Source organism: Calliphora vicina, chromosome 5 (genome assembly GCF_958450345.1).
Source record: "Calliphora vicina chromosome 5, idCalVici1.1, whole genome shotgun sequence".
Classification (NCBI taxonomy): Eukaryota; Metazoa; Arthropoda; class Insecta; order Diptera; family Calliphoridae; genus Calliphora; species Calliphora vicina.
In genome coordinates, this window is record NC_088784.1 from 47003264 (window position 1) to 47023065 (window position 19802).

Below are 19802 nucleotides of genomic sequence, written 5' to 3' on the forward strand. Positions count from 1 at the left end.
CAAATATTTTGAAATTTGTCTAAATATATTTGTATACCCTTTTTTATACTCTTGATGTTAAAAGGGAAAAATATTGATACAAACGTATTAACTAATTATTAAGTATATATTTTCGATTTGGTGGTTAAGCCCATACTAATGTATGGAGCACTAGTTTGGTGGAAGGCTCTAAGTAAATCCACCTACTGTGGGATAATTGAGAGAATCCTGCGAATATCCGCACTAATGATCACAGGTGCGCTGCGCAGTACTCCGTCTCGTGCTTTGTTTGTAATGATGCACTGGCTACCGGCTGATCTGATGGCAAAACAATTGACCATAAATTCGGCGGTAAGGTTGAGTACTGTTGGAGCATGGAGGTCTAGTTGTACTGGCCATGCGTCTATTTTGGGCAGTATTTCTTATCTCCCTGTTAATATTGACTACTGCACTCCCTTACCCTTTATTGACAGACGCTTCTCTGTGTCATTGACGGGTCTCCTTCCTCCATGGACACGTTTGTCATATACACAGATGGCTCTAAGTCTGCGGATAGTGTGGGTGGAGGCTTTTATATTCCCCATCTTCAGAAGAGGGTGTGTTTCAGGCTACATGATCAATGTAGTGTAATTCAAGCTGAGATTTCAGCGATCAAAAGGGCGGTACACTGGATGAAGTACTATAGGCTATTTGGAGTAAATATCCGAATCTGTACCGACAGTAAGCCTGCTATCAAATCCCTATCTGGCGTCTACTCGACATCCAGATTGGTACATGAATGCCGGGTATCTCTTAATGAGATGGCGAGACATTCTAACCTGGAGTTATTCTGGGTGCCTGGTCACTCTGGTGTACCTGGCAATGCTATTGCGGATGAACTGGCCAAAAGAGGCTCACGTCTACAAATTGACGAGATCGATAACTTGGTCGGTTCACCGCTGTCTTGCTGTAAGTCAATCATACAGCGTAAATTATTTGAGTCTGCTCAACTCAGATGGTCTAACTTGACAAACTGCACGATATCGAGACTCACCTGGCCCGTTTATGACCATCATAGGTCAATGTCCCTCACGGGGCTACCTCGGGCTAGGCTACGAGCTCTGATGTCAGTGCTCACGGGGCATTGCTTGATAGGTGAGCATGCTAGGAGAATGAATACTCCATATAATGACTTCTGTAGAAGTTGCCATGATGAAGACGAGAATGAGACGATTGAACATCTCCTCTGTCTTTGCCCTGCCTTAGCAGGGGTGCGGACTGCGACAATAGGTAGTCCATTTTTGCACGGCCTAGCGGATCTATCTACTCTGGATGTCAGGAGGATGGATTCGTTCATTCGTGCGTCAGGTTGGTTCGGCATTGAACCCAGTTCTGACATGTGAAGGATCTCTTGAGGTCCTGAGCATGATCCTTAGGGTAACACAAAGGGACCAATTTCATGGACCCAAGTGAGCTGGTTGATAACTAGCTGCCTTTATAACCTAACCTAACCTAAGTATATAAATTGTTAAAATTCATACGTTCAAACAGGAATTTTAGTTATAAATTGCTGAATTAGAAACAATTGTTTGTACATTTGAAATAAAATATCTTCTGCGTAAACTAGTCTTTCTGACAATTGTTATATTATTTCAGTTGTTATACCATCATATTTAGGTGGAGGGTATTTAAGATTCGGCACGGCCGAATATAGTACTCTTACTTGTTTTTGACTAAATTAAATTCAAATAGTGTTGAAAATAGCAATCTAACTACAGTTATTAAAAAAATGTACAACAGTTATGGGCGAAAATATATAGTAAATTAATAAATATAAGGCTTTCAGCACTTTTTCGGAAATCTAATGCTGAAGTTCTGAAGATTATGTCATATTTTGTATTTTTAAAGATCAAAAATCGTTTCTGATTTTTTTAAAATAATTTTGAATAATGAATGTTTATCCCCACAGATTAAGTCAACTCGCTTTCAATGCTATATATTAAACAATTTTGCATATAACTATAGTACTTTTTGATGTCGATTTATTTATTAAACTAAGAAAACGTCAATTTAAGAATATGATAACAAAGTCGGGCTAAATTATAATGTTATTCATCTGATAGTATTTTTGATTTTCATAAACATAGAATACTTCAAAGTTAGAACTTGAGATTCTCTGAGACTTAAAAACAAGCGACTTAATACGTAAAATGATCAGAATTCCAACCCAAATCCCAAAAAGTCAAAATTTTCTTTAGTCTTATGCATATAAAAAATATTTGTCCGTCTGACTGTATGTATGAAGCATGAAAATTATGCTATTTAAAATCAGCGAAATCCATTTACAAAACATGGAGTTATAAAGAATTTTCCAAGTTTTCCCATCGAAAATGGGTTTTTGGACCATTGCAAATTTGCCAATCTGGGCAAACAAAAGAAAACAAGTCTTTGGTTCCTTTTTATTTAGATGCTTTTTGAGTTTTTTAAACAATGAAAACAAAAAACTTTCATTTCCCATATGTATCAAGTGAAGATGTAAAAAAGAGTTATTTTTTTGTTTTTAATGATATTTTTTTTTAATTTTGAATGAATACCTACTACTTCTGACCTAAAAACATATAATTTGATAACCATGATCCTGAGTAAAGTAATAACTTTACTCAGTCACCTTGTAACTCTTAATGGTACTTTGACCCTAGATTATTCTAGAAACCTGAAAGTTATAATAGTGGTATAAAATATTTAGCTTGCGTAATGATTAATGATCCTGCGACGTCAAAGTTATATCATAGGTTTCATGATGTTACATTTAAATAAATTATTTAACATATGCAAATAATATTAGAAGCACATATCTACTTGAGTTTAGTAATAAACCACTGGACTTAATAATATTTCTTCGCATTTAACATTTTTAATTTATTTCTTGAGTAAATTGAGATTTCATCAGACTTTCAGATGTGTCCGCATTACTGATTGCAACATGGAAATAGTAACTAAGATCCCAATTTCTTGTACACATTTACTTTTTAAGTTACTTTTATATTCAATTATTATTTTTCATTTACATGAACACGCCACTGTACATTATTTTGTTCATTTATATGTATAATTCCCAAACGGTTTAGATGAAAATAAGTATAAGCAAGCAAGGTTGAGTTACAGTCGAGGCGGTTCACACAAGACACGAATGCGGAAATTGTAATATTATAATTGAAGAGCCGACAGACTTTGCGAAAGTAAAACCTGTTGTAAATTTTTTGAACAATACGAGACCTTTGGTTGAGTATTGGATAAATTACCTACACAGTGACTTCGGTTTTCTGTTCTCACAGTGGCTTTGGCTGTCTGTTCTCACAGTGGTTTCGACTATCTGTTCTCACAGTGACTTCGGTTGTCTGTTCTCACAGTGGCTTTGGCAGTCTGTTCTCACAGTGGTTTTGACTGCCTGTTCCCACAGTGGCTTTGGCTGTCTGTTCTCACAGTGGTTTCGACTGTCTGTTCTCACAGTGACTTCGGTTGTCTGTTCTCACAGTGGCTTCGGCCACAGACTAGATAGGTAACTGAGAGCCAAAAACCTAAGTCTGTTGTCAAAAACCTAATTCATGAGAATGTATTGCATGTTTTTTTTTGTTATTGTATCACCCGTAAGTGTGAAAAGAGAGTAATTTTTCAATATATATTACTCTCTCCTTCCATTCTATGTGTTTATTCTATGGCTTCGGCCATGATACAAAAAAATTACAAGGTAGTTTCATATATATTTTTTTGACAAGAAAGGGGATTTTTGAAGTTTATTTTATTTGTAAATATTCAGTGAAACGTTGCCACATTTAGAAAAAGGTTACAATACTCCGAGAAATTTTCCATGAAATATGTGTAGTATGTAACAGTTCACAATACTGCAATTTATATTTAAAATAAATAAAAACGGATTAATCTATGACTTGTGCCTTTATATCACATAGGCCATGACAATTAAAAGCTGCCCGAAGATAGTGATACCTTTTTCAATCAGACTTTAAATGTATGGATGTTTTTAAATTTATCAGAGGAATTCTAACGTTGCCCCAATTGTTGCATCAAAAGGATGTTGTGGTCGACTTTCTTTTATAAAACTAGTCTGTGCTACAAACGTGTTACTGCAGTCTTTACTAACTACTTTATGTGTTGGCTAGAGATTTGAGAGAAGACTTTTATCCCTATTTTCAACGTGTCCTGGATAGATTAATCAGCCCAATTATGAATAAAAAATTCCGCGGGAGTTTGTTCCCCGGGAGTTTTTTCCCATTGAATTTGTATAGGAAAAATGAGAAAAGGGGAAAAACTCCCGGGGAATTTTTATTCATAATTGGGCTGAATATGTTTGCTCAATAGTCACGATACTAACCAATTGGAGTGGTCTTTTAGTGGTCTTATTTGAAACGCAATATAGGCTTTGTCTTCAATTGTATACCACCCTTGCTGGACGAGGGACGCTATGAAGAACGTGATACCAATTATGCCGTTTCTCATTTATTGCTCGGGATGTTCGTGATTATGGCAAGTTCCTGGAGTTTATATTGACAACTATAGAGCGTGAAAAAAAATAGTGTGCAGGGCTGTGGAGTTTATTGAGATAAAGCGCGGCGTAAAGGCACAATTCCATGGCATTGCCGGAGACTTTGTAGTTTATTTTAGAATCTTTGGTGGCGGATAAGAAGATAAAACCACAACAGAGCCAGCTGTTGAATGATATAGTGGAATATCGTCAAATATTCCACTGTATTATTCATCATACCAAGTATCTGACAGTTATCCCAATAAAATTGTCTCTCAAATCTTATTAAGAGATTACACAAACGGTTGTACATTCGTAAAATTGTTCTCTTATTCGTGGAGGTGCAAGAGGTTTGTGCCGGCAATCCAGCATAAACTAAATCAGGGATTGCCAAAACTAAAACTGTCATTGTATTGGTGAGAGAGCTACCCAGCAAACATAATGTCAAACACTTAAAATAAGAACAAAATAAAGAATGTTTAGATTTAGAATTTTTGCTAGATTATTATTATTAAATGAATGTAATTTAAATTTTAAGGAAATAAAAGATATATGTACATTATACAGCCGAAATTCTCTAAAATTTTTTATTTATTTCTGACATTGTTGTTTTGTGTTCAATTGTAATTGAAGCTATGCTTCGTCCAAAAACCAACCAACAACAATGCTTAATGAATTTCTGAAAAAAATGAGACATTCTTATTCTCTTTAAAAGAGCATAACGTTCTTTTAAAGAGAATAAGAATATGTGTATTGTTCTCTGCAGTGATGTTAACCGTACGGTAATTACCGTATTGTACGGTAATTAAGTCCTCCGTACAGTAGGCAGGTAATTTCTACATTTGTACGGTAATTTTAAAAAGTTTAAATTTTTAAGAATTATATCCAAAAGTTATATTTCCATAATGTGTCTACATATGATATACATATTTCTCATTAAAATCTTATATCTTATATATAAATAGGCCACACGTTTTTTTGTGGTACACTTTTAAGTATTGTCCACCAATATTGATGAAACATGCATGGTTTTAAAGGTTATTTACTCTAGATATGCACAATAGGGATATAACTTTTGACATTTTTTGCAAATATGCAAATTCACATAGCATAGTCGAATAGAGAATTAAAAAAATATGAAAAACCAGGGTATTATTTTTTCGCGGTCGTTAAAAAAGTTTACATACCAAAAGCAATAATGTTTTTCATTTTTTTAAGGTCCTAATTTTGTAAATCACTTGCGTTAAACGCTTCACCAACGCTGTTGTGAACGCGTAACAAAAAATATAAAATTTAGTCAACGCCGAAATATTACGATGTCACTTCTATTGTCAAATCTCTACGCAGCCGTGGTTGCCAATGTATAAGTTGATACTAAAATTTAAAATAAAAACATACAAAAAGATGTACTTATATCGTGTTGGCAATGCTGTAAGACAAACAGCTGTATGGCGTTTATTTACTTTTGAATCCTTAAAATATTTGTTCAAAGAAGACACAAAAATATAACAAAATAAATATTAAAAACATAAAAGTGAAGTTTTCTGCTGGGATAGAGAACGATACTTGTGGAAGCTCAGTACCGGAATTCAATAACTTTTTAACGACAAAATTTTGTCGTTAAGTTATCAAAATTCATAAGTTAACAATACTTATCGTTAAGAGATACTCCGAATTGAATTATACGGATTATTTTCGTTAAAAATAGTCGGAAAATAACGACATTTGTCAGGTTAACAACAAATAAAATGTTCTAGTTAAGCCATAACGATAATTGTTAAGAAGTTAGTTTTGTAACATAAATATTTGAAATAAGCCGTTCTTTGAAAGCACGATTGGTCAACCTTTTTGTGTTCGTTAGATACAGACTGATTTGAGTTTTAAATATACAAATTAACTTGCCTTAATTATCATTTGCTTTTAAAAAATAGTATTTGAATTTTAAGAGCAACTTTTATATGGGGCATAATATCCTTATTTAACACATTTCTGGAGTGTATAATGTTTATCCCTATATTCAAATTTCCTAGTGAGCAATTTATTTAGCGATGTGATACGAGTATAAACTTACAGTCAGCAAAAAAAAAACTTGTACACTTCCCAAATCAAAATTAAAAGAGACACGGTGATAAAAGTATAGAAGGAAAATAAGGTTTATTATTCAAAAATTAAAGCTTGAGATCCATATTATTATTGTACATACATATATACTTATTTCGATATGCATATATCTAAAAAAAAATAACAACAACAAAAATATGCCAATATTCATAAGCAAAAAAAAATTTGTACAGTAGAAAAAATCTTAAAATTACAACAATAAATAATGAAATATTATAATTTTTTAATACTTTGTGTGTTGACCTTTTGCTTCTTTAACGGCTAAGAGTCTTTTTGGCATCGAGTGGACCAATTTTTTTGTAATTTCTTGGGGAATAGAACTCCATATGTCCATTAGGGCATTTTTTAAAGTTTCTTTGCTAGAAATATTATAATCCTTCAACTTTGTTTTCATATGTGCCCACAAATGTTCAATTGGGTTCAAGTCCGGGCTCTGGGGAGGATGAGGCATAACTTTTTTTGTGTTGTAAAGCAACCATTCTCTCACTACTAAGGCCGAGTGCTTAGGATCGTTGTTTTGGACAAACACAAATCCGTCTTCCAAACCCATTTTTTGGGCAGATTCAACCAAGTTATGTTTTAAAATATTTAAATAATCCGTTTTGTTCATAATTCCTTCCACAAAAACAAGGTTTCCCACTCCATTTGCTCCCATAGCTCCCCACACCATTACATGGCCACCTCCATGCTTAACAGTGTGCGATACATTAGATGGATTTAGGGCTTCCCCTTCCTTTCTCCACACAAATTTACGGCCGTCACTGCCAAATATATTGAATTTAGACTCGTCTGTAAAAATAACTGTTTCCCACAAAGCAGTGTCTTTGTTCATAAACTCATTTGCATACATTATGCGTTTCCTGATATTTGCTTTGGAGAGCAGCGGCTTCTTACGAGAAGAGTATGCGTATAAATCTTTCGAATGAAGGAAGTTTCTTATTGTCTGTGGAGTAACGTCAACTATATTAGAATTTTTAAGCTCATTTGCAATTTTAACGGCAGAAACATGTGGATCTTTCTTCACAAAATTACATATTTTCCGTTCAGTCTGAGGAGTATTTATCTTCTTTGGGCGGCCACTACCACTGGGTCTTTCGAAAGAATTATGTTTTTGGAAGGTTTTAACAATATAATGAACGGTACTGTATGGCTTTTTAACCATTTCCCCGATTTCTCGAATTGAATTATTTTCCTTCCACAGTTTTATAATTAATTCTTTCAAATCTTTCGATGTTTGTTTTTCCGCCATTTTAATCACTTTTTTGAGATTATAAGTTACCGATCACTTTGAAAAACATGTTTCGACTAACTTAAAACTCTAATTGAACCATTTATGTGCAAAAAATTTGTAACGGGACTATTTGTACAAACAAAATAACAAGTGTACAACTTTTTTTTTTGCCATGTAATTTTCTCAATTTCCATATTTTAGGAGATGACATGAAAACGATTAATGCAATAGAAGAGATCAAACATACAAATAAAAATATATAAAATTTCCTTAAACTTACATAAATCACATGATAAAAATAATAAAATTAATACCAAGTTCAATGCAAGTACAGTTTACTTCAAAGAGTGTACAAGTTTTTTTTTTACTGACTGTATATAAAAGCTAAAAAATCGTTTTTAAGACCGTTTTCTTAGAAGGAAATTCATCCGAATTGTTCGACGGTCCTTATAACAACAAATATCTAAATTCTGAATCAATGATCACTTGTGGTGGCATAGACATATGGATTACACTGGGTTACTTTGATTTTTTGAAAAAAAAATTCTTGTTCTTCTTTTTTCAGTAGGTTTCGCGAATATATGTATTTGGGGGATCTGGTGTTTGATTTTTAAATATAAATGCGATTATTTATTCACACGACTACAATTTTATCTACCAACACGAAAATACAGTGAACATTTTAATAAATAAAAATGATTTTTTTAATTTTAAAAATAATGAAATTTATATTTTTAACTATATTCGTCGTTAATATGTATTACCGAGAGAAATCGTTAACTTCAAATACTGAATATTAAATTTGTTAGAGCAACCGATAGGAATATATAAAAACTTATAGAATTGCGGTACTGGGCAGACATTTGATGCTAGTCCAAACCTAAAGTAGTTACATAAGTATGTTTATTTCAGAAACAATTATATTTAAAAATGTTTAAATATATGTTATTTTTTTTAAGAATATTTGACCACTTTTTAAACTAACGCCAAGAAAATTGAAGCGTTAAATTTGACAGTCAAAGTGACAATAAAAGTAAGTGTTGCGTTGTATAAAATATACAATTTCAAACAACTGCAATCACAATAACGTAAGAATCAGATGTTACAACGCGAGCAGTCACTTGCTTGAACGCAGTGATTTGCAAACTGTAATTTAATGCAACGCAAAGAAAATGGAGGCGTTGCGTTTTATAAAATTAGGGCCTAAATTATTTTGAAAAACAATATATTTTATTTTAATAATAACTGCGGACATACTTCAAACGATAATTTTTAAATAAGGGAAGTATTCCTCACACTTGCAAAAAAAAAATTAAATTATTTATATAATTTTTCAGAGAAAAAAAAATTTGGTTTATTGTAGAAATTTTTGTTGGTGCGTGATGTTTTTGATTCCAAATGACCTAAAAAAATTATTTTCATTAGTAATACAACATTGGCCATCACGTGGTGGTATGCCAAAAATTTCGCCAAAATTAGTTATATACCTAATCCACAATTTAAAAAATTCGTTAACAATTTTTTCAATAAAAGTGGTAATAAGCGTTTTAAAAGTGGTCGAGCGTCGACCACCAGGCGATCCTAGTAAACATAAAATTTTGAGGATGATGGTAACCAACTACCGCCTCTATCTTTGATATTCACGAAAATTACTTTTTGATGGTAAAATGTTCAGTAAAACAGCCCTCATCTATGCATAGCTATGGTGTGAATTTCTTACAAACATATTGTTTTTTGCTGTTTTATTTCACTATCGGCCATTTTCACAATGTACGATTATTTAATTTTAACCGGAAAATTAACTAACTGTCGGTTTGTTTAACGGGGGCCATTTAACCAACGGTTACCGATTTACGTTTCACCATCATTTGATTACTTAACCAAAGCATTCAGTAGAAAGTATGGCAATAATGCATACATTTGTTTACGAAAAATAGTGTAATGAAAGATTGAAATATAAAAAATTGTCTAAAAGACGGCATAAAAAATAATAATTTGTGTTTTCTTATTGGTATAATAAAAAAACGTATAAAACTCAAAAATATTAAGGTACCTAACTGTAAAATTTACAGAACAAACTGAACAACAATTACTGAAAACCAACAAGGAAAAGTGCACATTTGTTGTTTGGTTTGTAAGTGCAATATCCGGGAGGTATATGGATAACCCCGTGCAAAATTTACTTTTCTTCGCTTTACACTTTTAAAAATTATAAATATTACAAAAATATAAATGTTTTTCCATGTTCTTTTATTATATTTCTTACAATTAAGATGCTAACCGGCGAAATTTATTCGGTTATATTTAACAGCAACTTTGTTGTTAAATAGTGTCAGTTAAGAATTAATTGTACATTGTGAAATTCATATTAGCCTAACTTGCGGTTAAAGTTCACGTTAACTTTTAATCGTACATTGTGAAAATGGACGTATGTATGTTATACAATTAATTTTTTCCGAAAAGCCTCTATATTTTCAAATAATTAATTTTCAAATATTTTTTTGGAATAATTTCTTCTTGCAATTCATGTTTTCTTACTAATTTTTGAATGCTGAACATGAATTTTACATTTTTCAATCATTTAAAGAAATGAATTACCATGAAAATATTTTACCTTTTTGTTTTTGGAAAATATAATTTCCACGGCATAAAAATTAATGGTTAAAGTTGGAGTTTGCTTAAAAAAATGTCTACTTTTAAAGTGTTTTTTATCTTATGTTGTATTATTAGCCGTTATCTTAAATAAATCACGTTAAAAACTGACAGATGGCATAAATGAAATCAAAATAATTTATTCTATTAAAATGCAAAATCCTCAATAATGCAAAATTTTAAAAACCAATTATATGTGGGATTCAGTAGTTGTTTAAAAATAATAATTGTTGCATACCGAATTTTAATAACTCAAGTAATTCGCGAAAAAAACAGTTTTTTAGCTTTCTTGAAAATTTTTTTTTTTTTAAGATAGAGAGTTTTGAATAAAGGCCATCGATATATTGAATTATAAGAAAATATTATTATTTTTGTACAAAACTTTGGATACGGTAATTTTACTTAAAAAACGGTAATTTTTTAAGGGATGTACGGTAATCAAAATTAAAAAGTTAACACCACTGTTCGTCTGCACAATTGTGCTATGAAATGACAATCCCTGAACTAAATCCTTATGCTAACGATACTCAGGAATTGAAAGCCTTGGCCAGAATTGTGTTGCTGCTCAATGCCTTGGATAAACGAGCAATATTTGAATAAAATATTTTTTTATTTTATTTATATTTGAAGTAACTTCAATAAAGGCAAAAATCGGATTATGTTTAATGAATATGGTAGCTTTGTTTTAGATATAAACTTCAAATCCCCTTTATTGTCAAAAGCTTAATTAGGTAGACAGAAATATAAAATGAAACTACCTTGTATTTTTTTATATCATGGCTTCGGCCATAGGGTAACATAGAGACGAGACGTAATTGTCAAAAACCTAAGTCTGTTGTCAAAAACCTATCTCTCGCAACAACAAAATACATGCTAGTCAATGTATTTTGTTGTTGTATCAAACATATTTTTTGTTGTATTTTTGTTTGACAAATCGTAGTGTCTCGTCTCTATGTATAATTCTCTATGGCTTCGGCTGTCTGTTCTCACAGTGGTTTTTGACTGCCTGCAGTGTAGCCAGATGTGGGGATTTGTCCCCAATTTGGGGATTTCAAAATTTTACATGCTGTTTGACAGCTAGCTGTTCGTGCGAAAGAAGTGCTGCGTATGTTATTTCGTGTGGAAAAATAAGGTTGCCAGATGTATTTCACATGTTTTCCACAATAAAAACGGAGTACTGCTTTTGCGAAATTATTTCGCATATATTTCATTCCAAATATTTTATATGTAGTTTGACAGCATTTCGCACGAAATTTTGAACAGAGTACCTAGCTTTAATGGGGATGTGCGCGATAAAAATCACAAGTAATTGAAAATTTTCAATAAAAAATCAGGCGAACAAATCATTTCGTGTGGGCCAGCTTTAGACAGTTTTTGTCCGAATTTATATTTTTCAACGGGTTTGGAAAGAAAACTGATTACGTTTTAAAATACCGTGCATATTTTGATACATTTGTAAGTTATAAGTATTGTTTTTGTTAAGAATATCTAAAAAAAAAAACAAAATTTGATTTTAATAGCATTTCAATACTTATTTTGATATGAAAGCTTATACCAATGCATTGATATACATTTTTATTGCAATGTATAAAGAAAATTTAGTTCTTAACATGTCTTCTGTATATGTATATGAAAACTATTTGTATTGAATTTTATTTGAGTTTGAAATATTTTTAAGAAATCTATACTCATTAAAATGATTTTCGGAAGTGGGCATTATATGGTAAATTTGGTGAGGCAGGTTCGGCAAATATAAAACTTATTTTTGCTGAATTTGTTTTTTATACCTATATAACTAAGATATAGCAATCGTATGGGGGCTATGAGAAATGATGTACCCATTCTAATCAAATTCAATAGGCTTCGTCCCTGGGGTAATACAAGAGCTTGTACCAAATTATCTTTGAAATTGCGACCTGTAGTTTGATTACAAGGTTTAATTGGACGGACGCAAAATCGTAAAATCGACTCAGAAAGTGACCCAGAACATATTGGTATACTTTAAGGTGGGTATTGGGACAATATTTTTGGACGTTGCAAACATCAGCTCTAACTCAATATACCCTTCTTTGGAACTTTTTTCGAAAAAGTTTAATAACTTTTGCAAATATAAACCGATTTCGACAAGTAATGTTTATTTCTATATATTCTATTGTCTTTAAAACACTGTGTAAAAAAATAGGTTTTCATAGAAAAAAATTAAAATAACTTTGTTGAATTTGAAAAACGACGAAAAAAATTTGCAAAATGTGTGAGTTAGAGGTACTAAAGTACTACTTAAAACAGTTTTTTCAAAATAACTCAAAATTTTGAGGATGTTTCAAAATCTTTGAAAACGGTTTTAGTATTCCCTCACCTAGGCCTACAACCACCATTGGGTCGCTTTTCAAGTTCTGACAAAAAGTTTTATTTTGTAGCAGAGTGTTATCTTTAAGTTCTATTTTAATACGACAATGAGTTTTTCAGTGCTTTTTTTTAAATTATACTTAAATGGATTCCACTTCCGATGCTGTGAAATTATGGCTTATTTTGTCCATTTTTTACAAAATATACTTTCTTTTTCTGGAATAAAAAATCTAATATTATAAAGCTCTTGATTTCTCAATGAGTTATAAAAACTAATTCATACAAAAATCGGATAAACATCAAGAATTCTTTGGCAGGTTTCAAAGTAAAATGACATCTTCCAAACAACTTGTTCCAAAATCGATGAATCAACATTTTGAAAACTGACAATGAGGTAAATAGATGTAAAAATGCTTGTATGTTATTATGCCAGATTGAAACTTTAGTTTGTTAAACTCAACATAGTAAAATTTAGTATTAACAATATAATTTAATTTTTTTTATGGTGACAAAATTGGGGAATTCAATTTTGAAATAGGGATTTTTTGGGGACATCGACTTTCAGATTGGGGACATAAGGTAAACATTGTCTGGCAACAATGACTGTCTGTTCTCATAGTGACTTCGGTTGCCTGTTCTCACAGTGGCGTCGGCTGCCTGTTCTCGTAGTATAAGCAATCAGTGCTGCCAACTTTTTTTTATAGAAATCGTCAATTTACAAAAAAAAAATCGTCAAAATCGTCAAGTTAAAAAGAAAAAATCGTCAAGACAAAAATACGTTAAAAATACCAAAAACATTTTTTTATTAACTTTTTAAATATTTTTTTTTATTTACATGCAAATAAAGTTATTATTTAATAAAAAAAAATAATTTAATTTTGGTATTATGTGTCTTTACTCTGGTAGATTTCTGTGTGACATTTTTTTAACACTGAGAATTATTTAACTTAAGATAATCTTTTGAAAACAATATTCCTTGTAATGTTGAAGAATCCAAAGCATTTCTGATTTTTGTTTTATTTAAATTTACAGTATTAAAAATTCTTTCAACGTTGTCCGACGAATGTGGTAGTGCCATTAAACTCGAAACAAATTGTGTTAAAATTGACTATCTTTAAATTAGAAACATTTTTCCAATGTTTCGAGTTCAGTGAATTTCATATTACGTAATTCTCGAACTTCATTATCAAGTTCTCGATATTCTTTTCCATTTAATAAATTTGGAATAAGTTTGGCCAATTGTAAAATTGAATAATTTTTTTTGTTCAATGGAGTTAATCCTTCTAAAAGTTTATCGCCAAAATCAAAATGTTTTAAAATTTGTGAAACCAATTCAATATAAAATTGGACGCTGCACAGTGGTATGAGAATAAAAAAAGAGGGAAATAAATCTGTAACTTCTAAACCCTTACGCCGATTTGAATGAAATTTCACATGCGCAAAGAGGAAGTGTAGTCGAGTTTAAGTTTTGAATTTGGACCTCATGACCCCACCAGGAGCGGGACCAGGGGTTCCCAAATTAGGACACCTCGGGTATGTTCAATTTTTAAAATGATCCTATTTCTTCGTTTGTGTTCTGATTTAAAAAAAAAACCTCGTCGTAGCTATCAATTATCTCTTATAGCTTAGGAGATATTCGCATTTGAAAATTTAATTTTCAACATTTTTACCATATAACATATATCATAACAAATATCTCGTTTTTTTTTGATGATATTGACGGCTAAAAATAAATTAAATATAAAAAAAGAATATATGTATATCTTTAACGCGAATGGACGCGAAATTATATTTAAATATACAATCGTTTTTTGATTAAGTCATAAAATATAATATTAAAAGTGCCAATTAAAGTTATCTTTTATTATTTTCGTTCTGGTGTTTGTTTTCTTTTTTCCACCACTAAAGAGCACAAGTGTAAAAAAATAAACAGAGAATACTCTTTATGAGTTTCTCAAGTGGTAATCATAGTGAGCGCAGGCTTAGCATGAACGGCAGAAATGCATATGTGTTTGTGAATGTTGAAGAAAATTCGAAAGAAAACAAAAATACAAGAGTTGATGACAGCTTGTATTTGACCGCCAAACAAAGTGATCGAGCTCGTTCATTATCCCCCGCTTTGTTTACGAAAGGTGTTTGTACAACAAAAGAAAATTTGCCGTTGACAGCTGTTGATGGAAATATGGTAACCAAAAGTAAACTTTTAGTAGTGCCTGAAGGTATGCTAAATAATTCACCCCTAAAACAAGGCTCGGCAATTTTAATAAAAGTTCGAATCAAACACTACTTAATGTGTGATCTTTGCGAAGATTATCTTCAAGCTACTACAATCTGTCTTGAAGATTTTCATCGAAACTTAGTGATTTCATCGATATACTCACCCCCTAGATTTTCAATTACAGAAAGTCAATATAATAGATTTTTTAAATCACTAGGCCCCCTTTTCCTGGCTGCTGGCGATTATAATGCTAAGCACACATTCTGGGGATCACGACTGATTACCCCTAAAGGTCGTGTTTTGTTTGATACAATTTCTAAAATGGGTTTGAATGTGATTTCGAGCGGCCAACCTACCTACTGGCCTACTGACCCACGAAAAATACCGGATGTCAGTAGGCCAGTAGGCGTGATGAAAAATATCCCTGGAGAAATGATTCAAGTTGAATCCTCGATGGAACTATCTTCAGATCACTCAAACACTATTGTTACTTTATTGAGCCCCCGAGAAATTGTATCCCCGACTGGTAATTTAGCGATGACAGGCACAAGAATTGATTGGCTCAAATATAAAAAATACCTCAGTACACATTGCTCGGAAAACATACCGCTAAGAACACCAGAAAACATCGATCACTCTCTTATCAATTTCGATAAAAATCTCAAACTGGCTGCTCAACATGCTACCCAAACCCCCCGACAAATCAGATATAATAGAATTAATTCTGCATATGTCGAACGGCTCTTAAATGAAAAAAAAAGAGTTCGAAGAGAGTGGCAATTGCACAGATCCCCCCAACTCAAATCGAAGCTTAAAGATTGTATAAAAAGACTTAAAAAGCTCTTGGAATTTCGAAAAGTGGAATCATTGAATAAATATTTAGAAAGACTGGACGCAACCCCGCAATCGGATTACTCATTATGGCGAGCAACAAAAAGTCTTAAAAGACCTGTCATATGTAAGCCCCCCTTGCGAAATTCAAGTGGTGGTTGGGCAAGAAATGATACTGAAAAAGGGAATCTGTTTGTTAATCATTTGAAAAACGTATTTACACCGAACACATCAAATGAAGCAATTGAGTTGCCACCTGTTGTACCCCATTTTGGAGCAGTCGTACCCCTACGTTTTGAGATTCGAGAGATCGAAAAGGCTGGTATTGACAAAATCAGTAACAAGATGCTTATGGAGCTACCCCGCATAGCAATAAAAATAATTCTTTTTATTTTTAATGCTATATTACGCCTTGAATATTATCCTCCAGAATGGAAGGTTTCACTGGTTACCATGATACCTAAGCCGGGAAAAGATCACACAAAAGTAGAATCATACAGACCAATAAGCCTATTGTCTAATATATCAAAGCTATTTGAGAAGATACTTATGAACAAGTTGTACCCGATGTTAATTGAAAACAATTGTATTCCGAATCATCAATTTGGTTTTAGAAGAAAACACAGTACTATTGAACAAACCCATAGACTTGTAAATATTGTAAGAAAAGCGTTTGAGGAAAAGAAATATTGTTCCGCTCTCCTTATTGACATTTCTCAAGCGTTTGATAAAGTATGGCATGATGGTTTAATATACAAACTGAGGCAAAATTTACCCGCAAACACACATAAGCTATTGGAAAGCTATTTAACTGGTCATGGAGAAGGAAGCTATCCACGTGGCCTTAATCCGGGCGTCCGGTCACGAAACTATGTGCTCCTTTCTCCGACCCCTGAAGGTAAAGAAGGAGCTGTATTTTGGTCAGGAAAGACATTAAGGTTTTCCTTCTATCTAATTACAGTTCTGGTGATTTAACGGTAGTTGCACTAGAGCGACAAGGGTTACCAACCCTAATCATATCATCTGCGTACCTACCATACGAAGAAGTTAATCCGCCCTCACGTGCTGTACGCACACTTAGGGGCCACGATCTCATCATAGGATGCGATGCAAATGCCCATCATACTCTGTGGGGGAGCTCGGATATAAATGACAGGGGTGAGTGTTTACTTCAATACCTTCTATCTACTAACCTAAGTGTTTGCAATAGGGGTAATAGACCAACGTTCTTCAATAGGATCAGGGAGCAGGTCATTGATATTACTTTGGTAGGGAACACTGACTCAGTTAGAATTCTTGATTGGAGAGTTTCACTCGAGTGCTCATTCTCCGATCACCACAGGATACTTCTTACGATACAGCTTACACTGGATATGGAAAAACCCTTTAGAAATCCTAGGAAAACCGACTGTGTCAAATTCAGTAATCTTAGTGACACCATACCACCTCCAGCAATGGATGGACTAAATGGTACACGGGACTTGGACGACTCGGTAGAGTTTCTATCCAGGTCATTAAGGGAAGCCTACTATGCTTCGTATAGGGAGCGGCAGGGACCTAAGAAATTCCGGCAACCATGGTGGAATCCTAGACTAATGCAGCTAAGGAAGGAATGTAGAAAACTTTTTAATAAGGCGAAGAGGGATCAAGACTTGTTGAGCTTGGACGCTTATCGTCAAAGCTTCAACACTTTCAAAAGGGAAACCAGACGGGCAAAGAAGGAATCTTGGGAGCGTTTCTGTGAGGAACTGGAGAATATCACGGAGGCATCGCGTCTACGAAAGGTACTATCCAAAGATCCTGGTACGCCTGGATTCCTGATGAAACCAGATGGTAACTTAACTGAAAGCAGTACCGAAACTTTGGAACTACTTATGGAGACACATTTTCCGGGTTGCAGGGATGATGAAAATGAGGGCTCCGCTTCGGAGCACCTTGCAGCTTCTCAAATCCACATAAGTGCATTAGTTAGCTCCATTGTTAGCGTGGAGAAAATTTCGTGGGCGGTGTCATCTTTTAAGCCCTATAAATCTCCAGGGCCAGATGGCATATTCCCAGCGTTACTCCAAAAATCAATTTTAACCATCATGCCATGGCTTATAATGATATTTAGGTACAGCCTGGAAACAGGATACATTCCTAAAGAATGGAGAGAGGTTACAGTGGTATTTATCCCCAAAGCGGGAAAGGTAAACCACATTACCGCCAAGGACTATAGACCGAGCAGTCTGTCATCGTTTTTATTGAAAACACTGGAAAGATTGATCGATATCCATGTCAGGAACATCCTCTCCCCTGATAATTTCTGTAGGGCACAGCACGCATACTAAAGCATGATCGTATTGGTCATGGCACCATCCTACAAAAGATAGGCAGGCCAATCATAGGGCGGGAAACGGATTACATAATACCTACACCGAATTTTGACAGAACTTTTAAGACCAGAATACCGACAAGGGATGATTGGGCCGCGAACTCTGTCCTAAGGGATGACGTGATATCAATCTACACTGATGGTTCAAAGACAGAAAGAGGCACGGGCTCGGGAATCTTTTCAGATGAACTGGACCTTCTGATGTCTATTCGATTACCCGATAACTGCAGGGGTTTTCAGGCAGAGATTTATGCCATCGATACAGCCGCGAGAAGAATCCGGGAACTGAATCTCGAAAATTCGACTATATATCTACTTGGACAGCCTTGCATCAATCAAGCCTCTTAACTCCAACGTGATCATGTCGAAATGTCTTCTCAATTGCATTAAATCACTGGCACAACTGACACAACATCACGTCGAGTTGATATGGGTTCCAGGACACGAGGGCATCCGGGGAAATGAAGTATCTGATGACTGCGCATCCAACGGGTCGTCCCTGGACGTATCTCTAGCGCAAAGGGATATTCACACTCCCCTGGTGACAGTATCGAGATTGATAGATGCATGGGCTTTGAGTGAGACGGAACTCAGGTGGTCAAATATCATCACTTGTAGAATATCAAGAATGCTCTGGCCCAATCTGACAGAGGATAGAACTAGGACTCTTTATTATCTTAGCAGGAATTCGATCAGGCTTCTTACGGGTATAATTACTGGGCACTGTATGATTGGACATATGTCGGAACGTATGGGTTACCCACGTTATAGCTACCGTAGAAGTTGTTTAGATGAAGAGGAGGAGAAATCGGTACAGCACCTTCTATGTGAATGTCCAGCCTTACAAGAGCATAGACTACTACATCTTGGTAGAGCTCTTTTCCATGATCTGGACTGTCTCAGAGATGTGTCACTAGTAAATATGATCAGATTTATTAGAAGTACCGGTTGGTTCCCACGGGGATCACAGGAATCACATAGTCAACGAAATTAGGGAGGGAAACTATTCTCACTTTATGTACGAATTTTCAGCATAAGGGAATAGTATGTCTAAGGGTACCACAATGGGCCACAAGGCCTCCGAGTGAACTCGCTAAATTGCGAGCAACCCACGTAACCTAACCTAACTGGTCGAAAATTTAAGGTTAAAGAAGAAGACTTTTTAAGTAGTCCCCAACCCATTGAAGCTGGAGTCCCCCAAGGCAGTATCCCTTTTTATATTTGATATATTCGTCTGATATGCCAACTAACAATCGCACTCATACATCAACATTTGCTGATGATACTGCTATTCTAAGCATTCATGAAAACCCTCAAGAAGCGTCTCGTTACTTACAAAATCACATATTTGAATTAGAAAAATGGTTAAAACAATGGAAAGTTAAAGTTAATGAGCAAAAATGTACCCATATAACATTTACATTGCGTAGATAATCATGCCCCCCTATTCATATCAATAACCAAACAATAATTCAACAATCGGAAGTGAAATACCTCGGAATACATCTCGATCGTCGCCTTACATGGAAAA